The 22,487-nt window shown below is 47.2% G+C and overlaps 2 protein-coding genes across 31 annotated transcripts in view; one reads left to right on the forward strand and one right to left on the reverse strand.

Annotated features, from left to right (window-relative positions):
- CMKLR1 (chemerin chemokine-like receptor 1) overlaps window positions 1-9,513 on the reverse strand; it is a 52,757-nt gene extending 43,244 nt beyond the window's left edge. The window contains exon 1 of one of the 3 annotated variants that reach the window (XM_050749822.1): window positions 9,220-9,513. The gene's annotated coding sequence lies outside the window, so the exon portion shown is untranslated. The other 2 variants (XM_050749824.1, XM_050749823.1) reach the window with 2 other exon arrangements.
- The window catches only part of ISCU (iron-sulfur cluster assembly enzyme), a 627,706-nt gene that overhangs the window by 397,648 nt on the left and 207,571 nt on the right, over window positions 1-22,487 (forward strand). Inside the window, exon 1 of one of the 28 annotated variants that reach the window (XM_050749912.1) lies at window positions 10,740-10,743. The exons of 26 other annotated variants lie outside the window; for them this stretch is intronic. The gene's annotated coding sequence lies outside the window, so the exon portion shown is untranslated. Of the gene's footprint in view, window positions 1-10,739; window positions 10,744-15,517; window positions 15,522-22,487 lie in introns of those variants that run through there. One more of the 28 variants, XM_050749885.1, reaches the window with a different exon arrangement.

Consider the following 22,487-nt stretch of genomic DNA (forward strand, 5'->3'; position numbering starts at 1 on the left):
CCCCTAGCACACAGTTGGTGCTCAGTAAATGCTTGTGAAGTGAACGGAGGCTCCTTTAGACAAATCCTTTCTGAGTTTCAGTTTCCCCATCTGAAAAATGGGAGTGTAGACTAACTTAGGGTGACAAATGATTATCTCCAGAGGGCCCCTGTCATTCGTTGTTTTAAGATGAAGATGGTAGATTGTCTTTAAAGATAGACTGTAACATCCCACCCTGCCCCAATACTCACATGTCACTCCTCCCATCAAGAAGTGGACTCTATTTCTCCTCCCCTTGAATCTGCACTGGCATGGTGAGTTGCTGTGACCAACAGAAAGTGGTAGAAGTGATGCTGTGCTAGTCCCAGCCTAGATCTCTCGATGCCAGCAGCTTCTGCTATCACTGTTGCAGAGCCCTGAGCCTCCTGGTAGAAAAATCCAAGCAGTTCTGCTAGAGAGATGGGCTAGAGAGAGAGAGAGAGAGAGAGAGAGCGCGCGCACAAGTTCTGGGATGTGAGATCATCTTATATATCCCAGCCTCGGTCAAGCTCCCAGCTGAATGCAGCCCACGAGTAATGCAGCCAACACTATATGGAGCAGAGATGCACTGTCCCTGCAGAACTCTACTAAGTTGCATAATTATAAATGAATAAGTCAGTTCAAGCCACTAAATTTGGGGATGGTTTGATCCACAAAGATAAACAACAAAGACATCTGGGCTCAACTAGAGGAAAAGTCATGACTGATGTGTGATGTCTGCCACAGCACATGGTGAGGCATGTGGACTTCCATCCCTGGACTAGGTCATGTCAAGGTCAATGCCAATTCAATTCAGTGTCAATTCATTATTCTTCTGGGGCCTTCTAGAAATTCAAGTTCCAGATTCAGAGGGAATTCATCCACCATCAGAGAGAACCCCAGCAGGGATCCAGTGGGGACCCTGGAAGGATTAAATGAACCCATGAGGTAGTCCCTCTTGGGGCATATAAACAGTAACTCGGAAAGAAAGTAGAGCAGTTGGTAGCAGGACTGGAAGCAGAAAGAAGTAGAAATGGGAGACACTGAGCCCCACTGATAGTAGAACAGCTGACTGGGGGCTGCAGGCTCTTGCAGTCTAGGGGACAAAGATAATCCATCCCTCAAGCCAATTCATATCCCAAGAACCTTCCAGATCAAACACAAGCCTGGCTGGGCAGCTGGCACCTTCTCCCCTCCTAGTTAACATCCACATCCTCAAAAACGAACCTTCCTTCTTATGGGGGGAAGAGAAGGAGCCCTCGTGCTCCTTGAAGCCCATGAGCCAGACAAGCATGTCTCTCTAGCATGGGGCAGAGACAGAAAGGTTCTCATAACTAGAAATCACCAGTACCTGGGATGGAGAGACTCTAGCTGGGAAGTTAAACTGCTGGGGGATCATTCATTCATGTTGAGCCTCCTACCAGCTGCCAGGCACTTAACTTTTGCTATCTCCTTCCATCCTAACAACTACCCTATGTACTACATGCTGCCATCCCCATTTCACAGAGTCAGTAGGTTCATAAGTGCAGGGACTTGAACGCAGTCTAAATGATGCCAAAGCCTGGTTCCTGGGTTGGTCCTGATAATCACTGAATACTCCCGGGTAAAGCCTCACTGGTTGCTAACACTTGCATCCATTCTAATTTGTCAATACTCTGCTGAACCAATTGTCAATAGATGGCCACCTGAACTCCCAATATCCAAATTCCAAATTCAAGAAACAATCAGATGCAGACCAATGTCACTGGTAGACAGAATAACCGATCCCTAAAGACGTCCACATCCTAACCCCAGAACTGTATATATGTTATCCTACATGGCAAAAGACACTTTGACACTTTGCAGATGTCATTAAGAATCTTGAGATGGGGGGATTATGCTGGATTACCCAGGTGAGCCCGGGGTCTTTAAAAATGAGACAGGGAGGCAGGGGGGCCAAAGTGATTTGATGTGACAAGGATTCAACCTGCAGTTGCTGGCTTTGAAGGCTGGGGAAGGGGACCATGAGTCAAGGAATGTGGCAGCCTCTAGAAGCTGGAAAAGGAGGGCAAACAGATTCTCCCCTATGGGCTCCAGAAGAGATGCAATCCTTGATTTTAGCCCAGTGAAACCCCTTTGGGACTTCTGACCTCCAGAATAATGAGATAACAGGTTTGTGTTGTTTTAAGCCACTCGGTTTATGGTTATTGTTACAGCAGTAACAGGAAACGTATACACTTGCTACCTGAACTCTTACTTCATCTAACACTCAGGAATTCATAGATTCTGATAACTGTTCAAACCAATTCAGGTAACAAAGGATGGGCATTTGAGCGTCCCCTGCCTTTATTCCCCACCCCAAGTCATTTATTGAGCACTTACTCCAGGCCAAAGAACATAGCAGATGCTTTCTCAACAACCCTGGACAGGAGGAAACTGAGGCCTAAAGAGGTTACATGTATGTGACTTGCACGTGCTCACAAAAACAACAGGTGGCCAGGTGAGGTGGCTCACACCTGCAATCCTAGCACTTTGGGAGGCCAAGGCAGGTGAATCACTTGAGTCCAGGAGTTCGATACCAGCTTGGGCAACATGGTGAGACCCTTCGTGATGGTTAATACTGAGTGTCAACTTGATTGGATTAAAAGATAATAAGTATTAATCCTGCGTGTGTCCGTGTGGGTGTTGCCAAAAGAGATTAACATTTGAGTCAGTGGGCCGGGGAAGGCAGATCCACCCTTAATCCAGTGGGCACAGTCTAATTAGCTTCCAGAGAATATAAAGCAGATAGAAAAACCTGAAAAGAAGAGACAGGCCTAGCCTCCCAGCCTGCGTCTTTCTCCCACGCTGGATGCTTCTTGCCCTTGAACATTAGATTCCAAGTTCTCCAGTTCTGGGACTCAGACTGACTCTCCTTGCAGATGGCCTATTGTGGGACCTTGCGATCATGTAAATTAATACTTGATAAACTCCCCTTTATATATGTAGAGAGAGAACCCTAAGAGAACCCTCTAAGAGAACCCAACTAATACATCCGATCTCTACAAAAAATACAAAAATCAGCCAGGCATGGTAAGGCATGCCTATAGTCCCACCTACTCAGGAAGTGGAAGGATTACTTAAGCCCAGGAGGTCAAGGCTGCAGTGAGCTGTGATCATGTCACTACACTCCAGCCTGGGTGACAGAAAGAGATTTTGTCTCAAAAAATAAAAAATAAAAATTAAATCAATAGGTGTCAAACCCAGGATTAGAACTCACATCTGCCTGATCACAGGCCCTGCCCTCTTCTCACTACACCACACCCTCTCCCCATTGACTTCCTGTTTCTCTGACCCCTGATTTCCAGGAGGAAAAACCAAGTGTGCTCACTGTTGTTTTTTGTACCCATCTCCCGACCCACCCACCTGCTTGCACAAGAGCTACCCTCAGCAGGAACCCAGGGCTGGAATCTGAAGACCTAAGTCCTATACCCCAAGAAAGCAGAACCGATTCCGACATTCTGCCTGGATAGCAGCTGACCTCCCTGCTGAGTCAGCTGCTGGTACTTCCAACAATGGCAGAGACTGTCTATGGTGGAGATAGCGAGACCCAAGGCACTCTCTACCAGCAGAGCCCAAGACTTCTCTTTGGGGACAGACATGGAGAGAAGAGACTGGCCCAAATGACATTTCCAGTCTGGGAACCCAAGATCACAAAGCACCAGACACCCAGATGTGCAAAGACCAATTTCAAAGCTCACTGTCCCAAAAATAAAAATAGAAATGCCTTCATTGAACTGACCACGTGCTGTACTCAGTGCTTGGTGGATATGGACTCATTTAATCTCACCATAACCCTGCCAGGCATGCATTCATAGCATGCCCCCCTTATGAGTGAGGAAGCTGAGGGGCTCAGGAGGTTAAAGTTCAGAGCTGGGATCTCAACCCTGGAGCACTTGGATCTGGGATCGATCATCACTACAGTGTGCTGCCAGCCAACACCACCCAAACATCAACATTTCTTTCTTTGATAGCACCATGTAGAATTACTGCGTCTTGATTCCATCTGACAGTGCAAGGATTTCTACTTTTTTTCAATCATACCTGTGTCCATTGCTGCAAAAATCTAGAGGTTCTAAAGAGAAATAACTGGTTTCCTGCTATTGTCTGAAACCAGCATGTCCTGAGTCCAGCAGCAGCACAGAGTGGCTGCCAATAACAAGGGCTCTTCACTGTGTGTCAGTCCTGGCCTGGGGCCACCTCTTCAGCAGGGGGTATGGAAAAAGTCCTGGGCTGGAAACCGGGTGTTTCAAGTCCTAATCTGGCCAAATGATCTTGGGAATGTCATGTAACCAATCAGGGTCTCACTTTCCTCATCTCTCAAATGGGTTCCACAAGGATAGGAATCCTGTCTTTCCATTGTTCTTGCCCTGTGGAGAGCCAGACACGTAGTAGATGCTAATAAATGTTTGTTGAGTGAATGAACAAAAGTATATGTTACAAGTTTGTTTCTCCTCCCCTGAGGGCCTCAAAGACAGGAAGCAGGTCTGATTCATCTCATTTTCTCACAGTGCTGCAGCTGTTACTCCCACATGAATTTATTCACACAGGAAATTGCTCCCAAGTACCCACTATGTGGCCAGCCCAGTTGAAGCCTCAGTGTCTTCCATGGACCACACAATACCCTCATGCACTGTCCCTTCTCTTTTACACAGCCAGTGACTGTAATACTTGGTCACACTGTACTTCTGCACCCCAAGACCTAGGACAACCACCCAGCTGCCTTACAGTCAGCAGCCTTGGCCCATTCTGGGGAGTTTGAACATGATTCCTGAGTTTTCACTTCCCTCATGCCCAGCCCAAGGAAAATCCCGACTCTAACCACACCACGTACACATACATGCACACCAACATTCAAATGTGCAGTGGGGCCCTAGGACAGGAATAAGGTGTTTTTAGTTCAAATACCATTCTTTTGCTATGAGCTGTGTGACCTTAGGCAAGTCCCTTTACCTCTCTGAGCCTCATTGTATTCACCTATAAAAAGGGGATGATAGTCCTGAGGCCTTTCCATGTAGGCTTGTAGGGAGATTCAAGTAGATAATGGATATATATACCTTTGGCTTAATAACCCGCAGCATGCTCTTATCAAATCATTATTCTTATTTCCTTTTTCCAGGAGGGAAAGAGAATGGCAGTTGCCTATGTTTCAGAAAAATCCATGTTTAGGGGCCCGGAGTCTGGAAATTTACTTAGTATATTTGATGGGAATTACCTTGAGGACAGGTGATGTTGTGAGTCCAACATCACCATGTTAACTAAGATTGACTAATGAAAATGTAGACTTAGAATGGAAGAATGAAAGCAACCCAAGAGGTCACCATATTTGTGACAGAGACAGGTAGCTGTCCACAAAAATTCATTCTCTCTGTCCACAATACACGACTGTGGCTGGGAAAGAGCTGCTCTTTGCCAAGAACCTCATATCCTTGTAACTCCATGTCCTGGCCTCCTTTGCAACTAGATTGGCCACATGATAGTTCTCATGTGTGAGTGGAAGTGATGTCTGCTGCTTCCAGGCCAAATATGCCACCTCCATACTTTCTTTTGTCTTCTGCACCTGACTGCAGACAATGAGGATATCCGAGGAGAGAGTGGGACCACCAGATGAGTCACTGAAGTACCATGAAGAAGAGGACCACCCTCCATTCAGAAATACCTGCCTTATAATAAAGCTGTTTTGCTTTAGCCCTTATGCCTTTGGGGGCCTATTTGTTACTGCAGCTACTACCCTAGCTGATACTCCATTCAACCTCCTTATTTACAAATGAAATTATTGTGGCTAGAGAGTGAGAGTGCCTTGCCAAGGTCACACAGTAAGCTCAACAGATGTCTAGAACTTTGGTCTCTTAACTCCTTGGAGCAGAGGAGTTGCAGTTTCCTGCCTGCCCCATGGAGCTACAAAGATTCTTAGAGGCCCTTCAGCAACAAGAGTGAGATTTAGTGGCAGCCTGGAGTCTTCCACTTCTGTTTCAACGAGAATAACACCGCTTTTATCTGTTTTCAAATTGCACTTCCCCATAAGACTTTCATTTGTGGAAAGGATTCTGCAACTGAAAATAATTTCAAAGCCCCCATGCTGGGGGATTGCTAACACGATCTGACTTTCTGTGGTACTATAAGACAAAGTTTCGCTTCTTCTCTGCCAAACCTTCTGGCCTCAGCTGCTGACACAGAACATGTGGATTCACAGACGTACATGAATATTTGCTTAGAAAGGAAAAAAGAAACCTCATTGTGCAGCAAAGAACCCAAGACCTCAGTGTGAACAAAGGGCAAAAAGCAAAGACTTTTAAGCACTCAAGTTTGATGGTTCTCAAGTTTTGGGGTACATCTGAATGACTTGGAGTGCTGGTTCAACATGCAGACACTGAAGTCTCATCCACAGAGATTCTGATTTCCTAACTGAAGCTTTAAGAGACACTTGCAATTGGCCGGGCGTGGTGGCTCATGCCTGTAATCCCAGCACTCTGGGAGGCCGAGGAGGGCGGATCATGAGGTCAGGAGATGGAGACCATCCTGGCTAACACGGTGAAACCCCATCTCTACTAAAAATACAAAAAATTAGCCGGGTATGGTGGTGGAGCCCTGTAGTCCTAGCTACTTGGGAGGCTGAAGCAGGAGAATGGTGAGAACCCAGGAGGTGGAGCTTGCAGTGAGCTGAGATTGCACCACTGTTCTCCAGCCTGGGCAGCGGAGCGAGACTCCATCTTGGAAGAAAAAGAAAGAAAGAAAGAGAAAGAAACACTCGCAATTATTCTAATGCAGGTGATCTAGAGATTGCACTTTGAAAAGCTCTGAGTCTACTTCATAGCCTAGCAAGTGGTGGTAATGACTGCACCTGTGTGGTGTAGCTCAAAGAGAATGAAATAGGCTTTTGGTTTTCTTGTACATCAGTGGGAATAACAGCACTGATAATCCACTAAAGAAATTAGTAATAATTTCCATTTGGCTCAGATGAGTGTCACAGGTATAGACAGGCAGAGTGGAATAGAAATGATCATCAGAACAATAGCTAATGTTTATAGAGACCTTATTTTACAACAAATCCTCTGCTTACTGCTTTACATGTATGATCTCATTTACTCTTTAGAATAATCTTATGAGGCAGTTACTGATCATATTCCCGTTTTATAGATGAGGAAACTCAGACACAAAGATAAGGAATAACTGATTCCACGTCACTCAGTTGGCCAGTGGCAGACCGATTCAAGCCCACCCCCGGAATGATAACAATATCAAATAATATCATCCTTATTTACAGATGATATTATTGTGGCCAGAGAGTGGGAGTACCTTGCCTAAGACCAAGCTGCCCCTTCTTGCACAATGTTCTATTCCCTCTTGTGAGGAGGTCTAGCATCAGAACTCTTCAGGCTTCAGTTTCCTAATCTGTAAAAGGAGCATGTTAATAGTACCTTCATCATATGGCCATGGTGAGGATTTGATAAAATCATCTCAAGAAAGTGGTTTGCAAACTGAGAGGAGTTATTAGGTAAACATCTAAGAGATGGGACTTCAGCCCAGCTTCGCCCACCCCATTTTATAGACGGTGAAACTGAGACCTGGTTACTTTATTTATTCAATGAACACTATTCAATGACCCTAATATATGCTAGCTCTTGTGCAGGGGACTGAGGATGCAGAAAGAAAAAGTAATATCCCAGATCTGGCCTCTAGGAGCCTCCCAGAGAGACAGACCAGATGACTGGTCATTAGAACACGGTGTGGTAGGAGCCGTGATAAGGGAGAGACAGGCCCTGGGAGAGCCTAGCAGACAAGCCCTGACCCAGTGTGGGTAGGGGACTTCTCAGAACAAGTCAAGCCAGAGAAGGGCATGACTTGCCCAAAGTTAAGGTTATATATTCCCTGAAGTTTTGGGGGAGTCCAAAGAAGGCCCCTGTGCATCAAGAGATAACTCTCTTGTGGACTTCCCAAGTGTCTGACAATCATCATTTGAGGGTCACTGGTTTAGGTTAAAGAAAAGGCCAAGCTGCCTCCTCCTGCACCTGAATTACCCAGTCACACTCACCTCAGCAGCCAAGGCATTTAGAGGAATCTTTCCTTCAAACCAGTTTGGAAGAGGCAGGAGAGACGGCAGGAACCACAGAGAAGACTGATCTTGAGAAGGAGGTAGGGATGCAAAAGGGAAGTTGAGGGCTTTCCCTAATAGAAAAAGAAAGACTCAGAACCTAGATGTTCAGGTGTATGACCTCAGACCAGTGATCTGGCATCTCTGAACCGCACAGGTCTGAGTGATTGGGTTTATACCTGATATTGCAGTGTGTTGTTTATTTATAGTTTTGCCAAAGTTGTCTTGCCCATTTAAAATGAGCTATTCTGAAAACAGAGTAGGGAGTGGAATATTTTCAACAGAGAGTGCCGGCAAAGGGTTTGTGTCCTTCATATACAAAGAACTCTTAGAGATCAATAAGAAAAAGATAAACATGTCCCCAGAGGAGGAAAAAAAATGGGAACAGACTTGAGCAGGAGAGTCACACTAGAAATGTGGAAAATAAGTTTATAAAAGAGAATCAACACTAATAAATAAATGAAATACCTATTGAAGCATCTGGATAGTATTCTCAACTTCACATCAGGGAAGTTTTAAGGGATGGGTAGCAACAAGGTGGGTTTAGGACATGAGAATACTGTGCCCTGGTATAACATCATAGAGAGGTCAAGCTGTCACAGCCTTCCAGGATACAGTGTGACCAAAAGCTTAAAAAAGTCTCAAAAATAGGCAAACCTTAAATCTAGCAGTTTCTAAAAGGTATTCATAAGACACACACACAAAGATGTCATACTAAATAAAGTGTTCATTGCAGCACTGTTCTAATAGAAAAAAAAAAAAAGGAGAAGCAAGTCGATTATGGAAAAGTCAAATAATCTTAAGATACCCTTTCTATGCAGCCATGAAAAATGTATATTGGAAGAATATAGGTGATATGGAAGAAAGTTCACAATCTGCGGTTAAGCAGGTTACCAAACTAGATGTGGAAATGCACATTCATATATTTACATGTGTGTCCTTGCTATTTCTTTAAACAGTGAGCATGCATTACTTTTGACATCTGAATAACAAAACTCTTCCTTTTGACAAATATGAAATTATAAAAGGAAACAAACTTTTCTCTCTGTTAGTATTCATTCCCCTTCCCTGGCCCCTCTCAGAAGACACCCAAGGCAAGTGTGTGAAGATACCTTCCCTCTGGTCTCTGCCCGGAAGGTCTTCCTGAGGGTTCCCTGTGACTGCAGGCCACTGGAGGCTGTTGGGGAGACTTGCACACCCTGGCTTCTTTCTCCAAATCACAGGTTCCTCTGGCTGTGGCTGTTTGCCCAGAAAGCAGTTCATTCATTTGTTCACTCAAGATCCCCCTCCGAACCCCCAGAGCGCTGCGGCTGGAGCACCCCTATCACCCGGAGGCTTCCCAGGGAGCCCGCTCTGTGCTGAGCTCCCTCCTGGCCGCCGGGCTGCTTCCCTGAATGGGACTGGGACAGAACTCAGCCAGAGAAACAGCTGGAGGGAGGAGAGCAAGAGGGAGGGGCAGGAAACTGGGCTGACCGAGGGCGGGGGCGGCTAGCTGCGTGGAGAAGGGGCTGCGAGGGGAGGGTGCCCTTACCAGCCGGGGACTGGGCTCGTGGGTGGCGGCGGGGGCCCGCTGGGGACGACCCGCCCCTCAGGCAGCCTCTTGCAGCTGGGAAGCTGAGCCTACTGAGCGCAAACCGGAGCACATGCGACCCCCGGCTGCTGGGGGAAATGCAAGCGCTTCTGCTCCCGGTGAGGGGCTCAAGCTCCACGCTGACCGACAGACTGGCTGCCTCTCACCCTGGGCCTTTGCAACGCTGTTCCTCCCACCTGGATGCTATTCCTGCCCTAATTCGTGGCCCGATAGTCTCCTACTGCCTCTTCAGGTCTCAGATTGACGATCACCTCCCAGGGAAGCCTTCCCCAACCCTCAGGGGCTGCTCTGCCCCTCAGGGTCACCCCATCACCTCATTGATGCAGTGCTGTCCTTGCCTGTTAAGGTGTCTCTCTCCTTGCACCAAGAACTCCTTACACCAGAAACTCTGTAGGGAAATAACTGTATTTGTTCCCTGCCCTAGCCAGGCACTAAGTGCTGGTTCATCAACTGTGTGGTCACCATCGTTAGTGGAATAATCAAAACAACTGAGAGCCAGGCAGCCTGCTAGGCAATGCGTACTTACACTTCACAGCAACCCTGGATAGCAGGAATTATTACTACCCCAGTCTTACCAATAAGGAAACTGGGGCACAGAGAGATTAAGTCACTTGCCCAAGACCACACCACCAGCAGTTGACAGAGCTGGGATTCCAACTATGCTGTCTGGCTCCAAGGCCCACCCTTGGCCCCAGACAGAAGAAATAACAGAAGTGCCCACTGTGGGCCCCTGTGCCAAGTGCTTCCGTGGAGTAAGCCGTGTGAACCACCACCAACATCAGGGAGGCATCACTTGCCCATCCTACACATGAGGATGCTGGAGCCACAGAGCAGAAGTCGTTTTGTCCAAGGCACCCAGCTCATGCTGACGGAGCCATGGCTGGATCTGAGTCTGTCTGATTCCAAAGCCAAGACTGCCTACGACTGCCTAAAATAATATTTTTAGAAAGGAAAAGAAAAGGGCAGGGCAGGGGAGGGGAAGAGAGGGGAAGGGAGGAGAAGAAAGAAAGGAAGAAAAGGGAGGGCAGGGAGGAAGGTAATGGGGAGGAGGGGAAGGTGAAGGGAGAGGGAGATGAGTAGGGAGGGAGAGAAGGAGAGAAACCTGTGTTTTGGGCTTCAAAGTCTTGGGCAGGTGGAGAATATGTCCTCATCGTCTGATTAGCCTTAGAACCCCACTGATCTCTCCCCACCATCCTCAATCCTTTAATTCAGTGAGCTTTACACTTAGAAACCATCTAATTTCATTCTTCCATTGTACAGATAATTTGAAGCCCAGAGAGATTGAGTCTCTTGCCCAAGGTCATACAGATCTCTACAGTCAGAAGTCTAGCCCAGTCTACCCAACTCTCTTCTTTCCTCTCTTCTTCTTTGGGCTTACCTAGGGTACAAAACATCTTATCGAAACACTTACTGTACAGATGAGAACGCTGAACCCGGAGGAGGCAAGGGACTCACCCAAGGTCACCAGAAGTTAGTAATTGTATTAGTCCATTCTCACACTACTGTGAAGAAATACCCAAGACTGGGTAATTTATAAAGAAAAAAGGTTTAATTGACTCACAGTTTTACATGGCGGGGGAGGCCTCAGGAAACTTACAATCATGGTGGAAGGTACCTCTTCACAGGGTGGCAGGAGAGACAATGAGTGCCAAGCAAAGGGGGAAGCCCCTTAGAAAACCATCAGATTTCATGAGAATTCACTCACTGTCATGAGAACAGGATGGGGAGAAAACCACCCCCATGTTCAATTCCCTCCCACCTGGTCCCTCCCATGACTCATGGGGATTATGGAATTCCAATTCAAGATGAGATTTGGGTCAGGACACAGAGCCAAATCACGTCATTCCCCAAGTTCTCCTGGTAAAAGGAGAGGATATTTCCATAACGTGGCAGGGATCCTGTATATCACCATCTAATAGAGACCAGAGATTCCTAAAGCCTAATTTCCAGACCAGCCCCAGCAGCCTCACCCGGAAGTTTGTTAGAAACACAAACCCTTGGCCGGGCGCGGTGGCTCAAGCCTGTAATCCCAGCACTTTGGGAGGCCGAGACAGGCGGATCACGAGGTCAGGAGATGGAGACCATCCTGGCTAACACAGTGAAACCCCGTCTCTACTAAAAAATACAAAAAACTAGCCAGGCAAGGTGGCGGGCACCTGTAGTCCCAGCTACTCGGGAGGCTGAGGCAGGAGAATGGCGTAAACCCAGGAGGCGGAGCTTGCAGTGAACTAAGATCCGGCCACTGCACTCCAGCCTGGGGGACAGAGCGAGACTCCGTCTCAAAAAAAAAAAAAAAAAAAAGAAAAAAGAAACACAAACCCTTGGGCCTCACTGCAGACCTAGGCAATCAGAGACTCCAGGAAGCCATCTGGGTTTTAAGAAGCCCTCCAGGGGATTCTGATGCTTGCTAAAGTTTGAGATCCACTGATATAGGCATTTCAATTAGGAATCCATTGAAATGGGTCCTGGAACAAGTCACCTTGCCAATGCACAGAATAGTGGCTAAGAACAGAGGCTTTGATAGCAGACGGACCTGGTTTGAATTCCTATCTCTGTCACTGTAAGCTGTGTGACTTGGGCAAGGCCTTTCACCTCTGGAGTCTCAGTTTCCTCATATGCTGTGGACCATGGAAGAGGAGGAGGAGGAAGAGGGAAGGAGAGGAGGGAGAGGAAAAGAGGAGGAGGGAAAAAGGAGAGGAGGAGGAGGAGGAGGAAAAAGAAGGGCCAAGTGGAAGAGAAGGGAGAGGGGGGAGGATAAAAAGAGAAGGGGTAAGAAGGAGAAGGAAAAAGGAGGAGGGATATGAAAAGAGGAGGACAAGGGGAGAGGAGAGGAGGAGGAGGGAAGAGAAAGAAAGGGGAGGAGGAGAGGGCAGAGGGAGGAGGAGATGAGGAGGAGGGAGTAAGGAGGAGGAAGGAAAGGGAGGAAGGAGATGAAAAGAGGAGGAGGAAGGAGGAAGAGAGGAGGAGAAGGAGGAGGAGGGAAGAGGAGGGGCCAAGAGAAGGAGAGGGGAGAGGGAGGAGGAGAAGAGGGGGAGGGGTTAAGGAGAAGAAGAGAAAGGGAGGAGGGATATGAAAAGAGGAAGAAGAGGGAAGAGGAGAGGAGGAGGGAAGAGGAAGGAGGAGGAGGAAAAGAGAAGAAGGGGAGGAAAGGGAGATAAAGGAGAGGGGAAGAGAAGGAATTGGGGAGAGGAGGGAGAGTGGGAGAGAGAAGGAGGCCAGAAGGCAGCCTTCCAGGAAGATCAAGCACATGGGAGCTATGGAAGAGGAACTGGGTAAATCCAGCCCGGGATGGACTCCTGGACATGCCTCTTCCTCCCTGGAGGTGGCTGTGGCTATGGCAGGCCTCCCTCTGCCTCTGGCCTCCCAGCCAACCCTAGGCTCGGGTCTCATCAGCTAGGAGCCACAACTGGCAGAGCAAGGACACTGGTCCCCCAACCAGCTGGGCCCCTTGGCAGTTGGCAGAGGAGGTGGGAACCCACAGCCCCACTGGGCCAGTGAAGAAGGCGTGGGGCTGCCTGGCTCATGACTCTCCACCTGGTGGCTGTGGGACAATCTGAAGCCACAGGCCTTTGGTCACCCTTTTGAACAGGGCTAGACAGTTTGGCTTTTCTTTCTTGGAGCAAAAAGTGGTTGTTGTTGGTTGTGGGGGGTTTTATGCTTTTGTTTGAAATAGGATTTTGAAATCTAAGGGCTGAGCTGGGGATACTGGGACTTGAGAGAGAAGCAGTCTCTACCAGAACCCTCAAAGAAATCTGTGTACACCCCTGGCAGCTCCACATAGAATCAAGATGGAGGGTCAAGCTTCTTTTTGGGGTCCAGCTCAGGTTGACTGGTTCTTGATTCCTGGAGCTCTGTGTTAAAGGGAATCTGAGGCCATGTCCTGGCCTGGCTGGAGGGAGCACAGTGATCTGTGAACAATGCCTGCCCTGGACCTGGGGTTGGGAGGAGGGTTGCCTTTCTCATCCCATGCTGTCCTCCAGCTAAAGTCCGTCCCACTGGCGCAGGGTGGACTGGTTCAGCAGGGACTGGTTCCACCCCTACCACTCCCTCTCCCGGTACTGGCTGTGCCTGGCGTAATGGAGCTTATGTCTCATTCCCAAGCCACTGGGTAGCTCCTTCCAACAGATCTTTAGTGTTCACAGATTCCTAATACTCTACTTAAAGCTGAACGGTTTCCCCAGCCTCCCTGATCACCAGTGGTTAAACCAGGTTCACCAGAGAGGCTCCCAACCAAAGGAGGCCTTCAAAGATGCTTCCTGCCACATGAGGGATCCTCTCTGAAGTTCAAACTCTGCCGACTTTTGACTTTCTTTAAGGCATAGACAGGCCACATGGGAATGAGAGCTCCTCTATTTCAGCCAAAGATAGGCCATGTGGCCTTGGGCAAGTCATGTACCTTCTCTGGTTCATTCAGTGGTCAGTAGATAGTCACCGGACCCCACCGCTGTGGCAGGCACAGGCTGGTGAACAAGACAGCCATACCCCATGCTCAGAAAGCTGGCCTGCTGGAGAATTCATTTTATTTATTTATTTACTTTTTTAAAGAATTCTTTTGAGACAGAATCCCTCTCACTCTGTTGCCCAGGCTGTAGCAAGATCTTGCAGTAGCAAGATCTGGAATCACTGCAAGCTCAGCCTCCTGGGTTCAAGTGATTCTCTCACCTCAGCCTCCCAAGTGACTGGGACTATAGGTGTGCACCATCATACCTGGTAAGTTTTGTATTTTTAGTACAGACGGGGCTTCGCCATGTTGGCCAGGCTGGTCTCGAACTCCTGACCTCAAGCGATCCTTGGCCTTGGCCTCCCAAAGTGCTGGGACACAGGGGTGAGCCACCATGCCCAGTGAAACTCCCCATTTTAAATGAGATATGATGATTTCTAAGAACCCCTTAATTACCAGGAAAGATTCTCAGGCAGGCTAGGCATGGTGCTCATGCTTATAATCCCAGCATTTTGGGAGGCCAAGGCAGGACAATTGCTTGAGACTAGGAGTTCAAGACCAGCCTGGCCAACATGGTGAAACCCTATCTCTACTAAAAAAAATAATTAGCAGGGCATGGCAGCACATGCCTGTAATCCCAGCTTCTTGGGAGGCTGAGGCACAAGAATTGCTTGAACCCAGGAGGTGGAGGTTGCAGGGAGACAAGATGGCACCATTGCACTCCAGCCTGGGCCACCACGCAAGACTCTGTCTTAAAAAATAAAAATAAAAATAAAAGATTCTCAGGCAATTAACATGTCCTGAAGATGGAAGCAGCCTTTAAAGGAGCAGAGGGCAAAATAGGCTGGAAGTCTGTGACAGGCAGAATAATGATCCGCCAAGATACCCACATCCCAATCCCCAGAACCTGAGAATATGTTACCTATGTTACCTTAGGTGGTAAAAGGGAAGGGATTTTGCAATGTGATTAAATTACAGATCTTGAGATGGGGAGATTAGCCTGGATCATCCAGGCAAGCCCAGTATCCTAACGCGAGTCCTAATAAGAGTAAGGCAGGATACCAGAGCAGGGAGAAGGCAGTGGGGTGATGAAGGAAGCAGAGATTTAGTGATGTGGCCACAAGCCAAGGAGTGTGGGCAGCCCGCAGACGCCAGAAGAGGCAAAGAACAGATTCTCCCCTGCAGCCTCCAAGAGGAACCAGCCCCACGAAAACTTTGATTTTAGCCCATGAGTCTCATTTTGGACTTCTGAGCTCCAGAACTGTAAGGATACAGATCTGTATTATTTTAAGCCACTAAGTTTGTGGTGATTTATTATAGCAGCATTTAGAAATCTAATACAAGAGCTATTTCAAAGAAGACCAGAACATTGGGCTTGGGGGCAGACAGATCTGGGTTTGAGTCTCTGCTCCACTTGCTAGCTGTGTGACTTTGTGCAATTTCCTAACCTCTCTGAATCTCAGCAAATGGGAGTAATAGAGTCTCTACCTCAGGAGGTTGTTGGGAAAATTAGAGTTGATACACATAACCTGCTTAGAAAAGAGTCTAGGCCGGGCGCGGTGGCTCAAGCCTGTAATCCCAGCACTTTGGGAGGCCGAGATGGGCGGATCACGAGGTCAGGAGATCGAGACCATCCTGGCTAACATGGTGAAACCCCGTCTCTACTAAAAAATACAAAAAAAAAAAAAATTAGCCGGGCGCGGTGGCGGGCGCCTGTAGTCCCAGCTACTCCGGAGGCTGAGGCAGGAGAATGGCGTGAACCCGGGAGGCGGAGCTTGCAGTGAGCTGAGATCCGGCCACTGCACTCCAGCCTGGGCGGCAGAGCGAGACTCCGTCTCAAAAAAAAAAAAAAAAAAAAAAAAAAAAAGAAAAGAGTCTAGCACAACTGTCATGTAGTAAATATTGGATTTCCACCCCCTTCTATTGAGCATTAAAAAGGCCACATACCTTGTGCAGGAGGTGGGTTTTATGAGGGGGAAAAAGGCCACATTTCCAAATGCAGGCCCTCAATTGTGTCTTGGGACACTGCAAAACTGGCCATCCTGACATTCCATTTTGTTCTGTGTCACTCCACTGCTCAACAACATTCCATGGCTCCCTATTACAGTGTCTTGATTCTGGTCTATCAAAATCCCCCATAACCGGGCTCATGCCAACCTCATCTCCCAAGATGGAGAAAAACTAAAGGGATGGCACAGCTGGAAAGAAACCTAAGGGGATCAGGACCTTCAGAGGTCAGCTGAAATGTCACTTTCTCCCAACCTCTCATGGCACCCTGACCTGTACTGCAGCACCATCCTCAACCGTAATGCCATGATGATGTGTGCAATGTATATTTTCTCAATCCACACCTAAAGCTCCAGGGGGACAGGGACTGGGACCAGTGACAAAGAAGCTGCTCAATACACGTGTATGTTAAATGAATGAATAAATGAATGGCCAAAGTCAGCAACCAGTTCAGGCCAGCTAGGCCAAGGACCCAGGGAAGCCTTCCTGAAGGCTGAATTCTAGTTCTTAACCACGGAGAGGACTGCAGAGTTACCAAGACAGGAAAGTGGAGCATTGAGCTGTCACCAGACATGTGCTATGCCCCCAGACAAACATTTTATTGGAAACAGGATTCATGTCCGAGAAGTGTGTGTTTGAGGAACTATGAGAGTTACTTCTGTCCTGCAGACCAGGCTCAGAGAAGGAGGGGGAAGGAGGGGGAGTTTCTTGAGGACTTGAGACTGAAGTGGAAAGATGGACAATTGTGAAGTTGAGGTTTTGGAACTGAGAAAGAGAAACAGAAGGAAAAAACTGGCAGCCTAGTCTATTCTGTCCATTAGATGAGCATCCAGGCCCCCGGACTTTTGTCCAAGCTGGAAAGGGTTAATAGCACTGAAGGGTTAACAGTCTCCAGTGGGGATGGGGAGTCAGGAGGCCCCAACTCTAAGGCCAGCAGAGGGATTTTTCTGATGGAGGTGGGCAAGGCCCACTGCTCCCTGGTGAGCCCTGGGGACCCCACCTACCCAGCCCCTTCTGAAAAAGGCAGTTTTCCACTCTGGGGGTGGTGGGACCACCCTGGACGCCTGGGAGGGGTGGGAGGGCTGGGCAAGATTGCTCTAGAGCATTTTTCCTGGACCCCAGATAGGGATGGGAGGAGGTCAGAGCTGGTGAGACCCCCCAACACTCAGGTGATGTCCAACTGCACGTAGCTTCGTTCTGGGAAAGCTTCCATTTTTGAGGGGCGAGAGAGAGACAGTGGGGAGAGACATGGGGAATGGAGGCCCAGAGAAGGTTAGTGACTGCCCAAAGTCACACAGCAAGTCCTGAGCAGCTGATCTAATCTCCCAATTCCCAGAGAACTCCACCAGCCCCCATTTCACACACACACAGATCCCGGGGCTTCTGGTGGCCTCGCCCCTGGCCATCCCACCAGTTGCATGGCCTACCTCTTCCCCTCCTACTCTGAACCTATCATGCAATTTAAAGACTCCACATCTTTGTTAGAACTGCCCCTTTGGCCAGAAATACCCTCTCACTACCATGTGCCCAGCCACCCAGTAACCTCCTGGTCATCTTTCAAAATCTAGCTCAGATGTCCTCTCCACCAGGCAGCCTTCCAGGATTGTCCCTTCTCTTCCCATCTTCCTGGGAACATTGATCATCCCTTCTGCTAAGCAGATCTGTACTTGACCAACACATTCATGCTTTCTCAAATCATACTGCTTTTTCATTTCACCATGTGCACATCTGTCTCTGCCCCCTGGACTGCCATCACCCTGGCCCTGACACGGGACCTAACAGTCATACCAGAAGTGTTTGATGACTTGAGCCATCCCTACTCTCTTGCCTCCCTCCCCAGAGCCAGCTGTTAATATGAGCTACTGGAAACGGACAAGAAGCACCAAAGCCACTGCATTTTAGGGAAGTCAGCCTAGTGGACAAGAACACAACCTTTTGAGGTCAGAAAGATCTGAGTTCAAACCTAAGCCCTGCAACTTTCTTGCTGTGTGACCTTGGGCAAGTCACTTCCCCTCTCTGGGCTTCCCTTGCCTCTTTTGCAAAATGGAGATGGTAATCCTGATCTCAGAGGACCAGAGGACTGGTTGGGAAGATTCTCTGGAATGATGCATGTGGCATGTACCGCACAGAGCGCAGAGTAAGCACTTAGTACAGAGTGTTGCCATATATCTGTGGGTTGTTTCTGGAAGACCATCTCCCACACCCCTATTCCCCACCTCTCCCTCTGAGCCTGGTCTTGCAGCATTCACCAAAGTGCCTGTTCTTGCCTTGTTTTTATCAGGGAGGAAGTAAAGCCATGTCTACTCACTGGCTGTGTAACCTTGGGAAAGTGACTTCACCTCTCTGAGCCTCAGTTTCATCCTCTGTAACATGGAGATAGTAATAATTCCTGCTGGGCAGGGTACTGTGAAAAGGAAAGGTCTTAGTACTTGTAAAGTCCTTTGAGCAGTGCCTGACACCTACTGAGTGCTGGCAGGCAAGGGAGCAGTCAGAAGGTTGGACTCACCACCTCAGCCCCTTCTTTGTCCTCCCTCTTTCTCCTCCCATCCCCAGCCCCACCCACCAATCTATAATCATTCACTTGGTTTCTTTTCTTGCCTCTGTTAGGCAAACCCACAGCCTCCGAGATGGCTAGACTCAGACTCTTCAGGTCTGTACTAGTCCATTCTCACACTGCCATAAAGAACTACCTGAGACTGGGCAATTGATGAAGAAAAGAGGTGTAATTGACTCACAGTTCCATGGGCTGTACAGGAATCATGACTGGGAGGCCTCAGGAAACTTACAATCATGGCGGAAGGAGAAGGGGAATAAGCACCTTTTTCACATGGTGGTGCAGGAGAGAGAGCGAGCGTGACGGGGGACGTGCCATACACTTTGAAACCATCAGATCTTGTGAGGACTCACTCACTACCATGAGAACAGCATGGGGAAAGTTTTCCCCTGTGATCCAATCACCGCCCACCAGGTCTCTCCCCCAACATTGGGAATTGCAATTCGACATGGGATTTGGGTGGGGACACAGAGCCAAACCATATCAAAATCCTTCGACCCAAGCCCTGGGGCACCGCTGCAGCCAGCAGGCTCTGGCTTTCTTTCTAAAGGACCCCTTTTTCCCCGAAGAATCCACATGGAGCTCCAAATACAAGGCATACAGAAATGGACCTGCTTAGTTAAGAAAGACGGGGACCGTGGAACCACCTCTTTCGACGTGCTGGGTCCCCTGGAGTCCTCCCACGCTTCATCTGAGCGCAACTCAAAGTCTCCCAATTAATCCGACACCCCCTATTCCCACCCCTACCTGGGGTGTGGGGGAGGACTTTCCATTTTTACTAATTTCAAACTTACAAAAAAGTGGCAAGAATAGTACAAGAAACTCCATTATAGGGAGTTTATATTTATTAAAATATATTTATTGAAGTATTTAAAATAATATTTTATTTATTAAAGTATTTTAAATACATATTTTATGTATTAGAATATTTTAAATATTTTATTTAATAAGCTATTTTAAATTTATATTTATTAAACTATTTTAAATTTATATTTATTTATTAAAATATAAATAATTGGCAACTCAGGATAAATATAAACTTAAGAAGTTCTTAAGTTTATATTTACCAATTTACCAAATTATTTATATTTTGTAAATATAAATATATATAAATATAAATATATTTTGTAAAGATAAATAACTTGGTAAGTTTATATTTATCTATAAATATAAATAATTTGCCAATTATTTGTATTTTATCCCATCGATTTCACCATTATATCCTCTTTCTCCTTCCTCTTTCTCCCTCTCTATCTCCAACTTTCTACATATTTTATCCTGAAACACTCCCATTTTGCATATGGGTAAACTGAGGCCCCAGGAGTTGCTTGGTGCTCCTGACCCTGGCCCTGCCCCCGTGGCCCCACACTCAGGGCCCAGAACCTGGAGCCCACCAGCTTGTTAAGGGCCTGAAGAGATATTTGAAACCTGTAATAGTAAGTGAGTTGGCCCTAGAACACCAAAAGGAAACTGTGACATTAAAATTAATAAACGTCTGGTTCGACGTCTGCAATTAATTGATTCACATGAGTGAATCAGCTGCACCTCCACGGTCCTCCTGTCGTTGGAAATAGAAGAGCACAAGTCACGAGAACACGATGAATAATTTATTTTTCATAAAATCCCAGATTGTATGAACTATTTTAAAACCTTTCCAGATATTTTTATAAGAAACACACATTTTGAGGTTCACCATGATGTGGGGTGGGGCCCCCAAATGTCAGAGATCCCAGAGCCTTCAAAGGCTTTAAAACAAGCTCTCCTTGCCTCACATCTCCTTGATCCTCACTTGAATCAGGCATAAGATGGAGGTTTTTCCATGTATTTTTACAACGAGGCTGTATGTACCTTTTTATGTGGGTCATAAAAAAAAATAAAAAAATTTCAAAAACACGGAGCAACACGAGGAATTCGTCATAGCAACGGGGCTGCCTTTCCTATTTTTGAAAAGTAAGCCTCCCCCTCCCCCTCTTAGTACAGAAAGTTTATTTTCCTGTGGGAGCCTCTGACTCAGGACTCAGGCTGCCGCCTCTGCAGAGAGATGGGAGGAGTGGGGGCGCTGGCCCTGGGCCTGGGTGGGTGAGGCTCAGGGACTGAGTTTATTTGCTCAGGGGTCCCAGGCCTCAGATCCCTCACTGGCATCTGCACTAGGAACCTGACGCCCAGGGAATTCTGGTCACCACCTGGGCCTCCTGCTCTGCTCATCCACGCACCCCACCACCCAGGCTGGCCTCCTTAGAAAGCCCTCACCTTATAGCGGCACAGCTAGGAGAGTTGTACCAGTTCTGTAAATATTAAAATATTTCCTGATCAGTTGGTTAAACAGAATCGTCTCCTAGGACCAACCCATGATCCAGGAAATAAAGGGGTATCACTTGTTAGCTGGGAGCCCAGGATCCTCATGTAGGGCTACATTGTTATTGGTCAAGGCCCAAGCCCTATCAGATGATAAATGGGATATTATTGTAACCTGTGTGGGTTTCAAAATAGCAACTGGGGGAGGTAGAGGGCACAGTGTAGGTTTGAATCCTGCCTTTATACTTGCCAGCTGTGTGACCTAAGGCAAGTGACTTAACCTCTCTGTGCCTCAGTTCCCTGATGGGTAATAAGAGTAATAGCAGGTTGTGGTGGGGATGATTTGTGTTAATCAGTATGCCTTCACCCATTTGGGCTGCTATAACAAAATATCATAACTGAGTTGCTTATAAACAACAAACATTTATTGCTCACATTTCTAGAGGTTGGGAAGTCCAAGGTCAAGGCACTGGTGAGGGCCCTTCCTCATAGCCATCTTTTCACTGTAACTTCAAGTCAGAGTGGGGGAGGTCCTCTCTGGGGTCTCTTGTGAGGGCACTAATCCTAATCAAGACAACACAATTACCTCCCAAAAGTCCTCACCTCCTAATACGCTCACCTTGGGGGTAAGGATTTGAACACACGAATTTTTGGAGGGACACACAACATTCAGACACTAGCACTGTAGGAGGCACATAGCATAGTTCTCAGCACACAGAAGACTCTCGAGAAATGTTCTTATGTATTATTAGTTGATACTTATATTAATTTAATAACAATATCATTATGTCTCTAACCTCCCATCCTTCATAATACTTTTTGTAACCATTTCTCAGGAAAAAAGCAATGAAATCAGAATCTCTGCTCCATCAATTACTAGCGGCGTGTCTTGGGCAAGTTTTGAAACCTCTCTGAAACTGATTCCTCGTCTGTGAAATGGGGATAATACCGTAAACACATAGCTCAGCTCCTGGCTCATGGTGAGTGTTCATTCCTAAAAACTATTATAATATTATCAGGGGTAGGAAAACTATAGCCCAAGAGCCAGATTTGGCCCACTGCCTATTCTTGTAAGGGAAGTTTTATTGGAACCCACAACCATGCCCATTCATTTATGCAATGTCTGTGGCCGTTTCCACACTGCAACGGTGGGCTGAGAAGTTGCAACAACAGACTGTATGGTTCACAAAAACCTCAAATATTTACCCTCTGCTCCTTTAAGAAAAAGTTTGCCAACACTTCATTTTGATTATTACAAGCTTCTTCAATAAAGCAATAATTGCAATACACACCACATTTCAGCTCCTTCAGTGGATTACACAAAGCAAGGTTTGCTTTCTAGGGACTACCAGTGACCCATGATTGTCCCGCAATGATTCAAACCTCTCCTCAAATTGTTTACCATAGTATATGGGGAAAGAGTCCAGAGCTTTTCAAAGGAGCCTGTGACCAATGAGAAGCCCATAATCACAGGAACATAAGCATCTGAGGA

This window comes from Macaca thibetana, chromosome 11 (genome assembly GCF_024542745.1).
Source record: "Macaca thibetana thibetana isolate TM-01 chromosome 11, ASM2454274v1, whole genome shotgun sequence".
Classification (NCBI taxonomy): Eukaryota; Metazoa; Chordata; class Mammalia; order Primates; family Cercopithecidae; genus Macaca; species Macaca thibetana.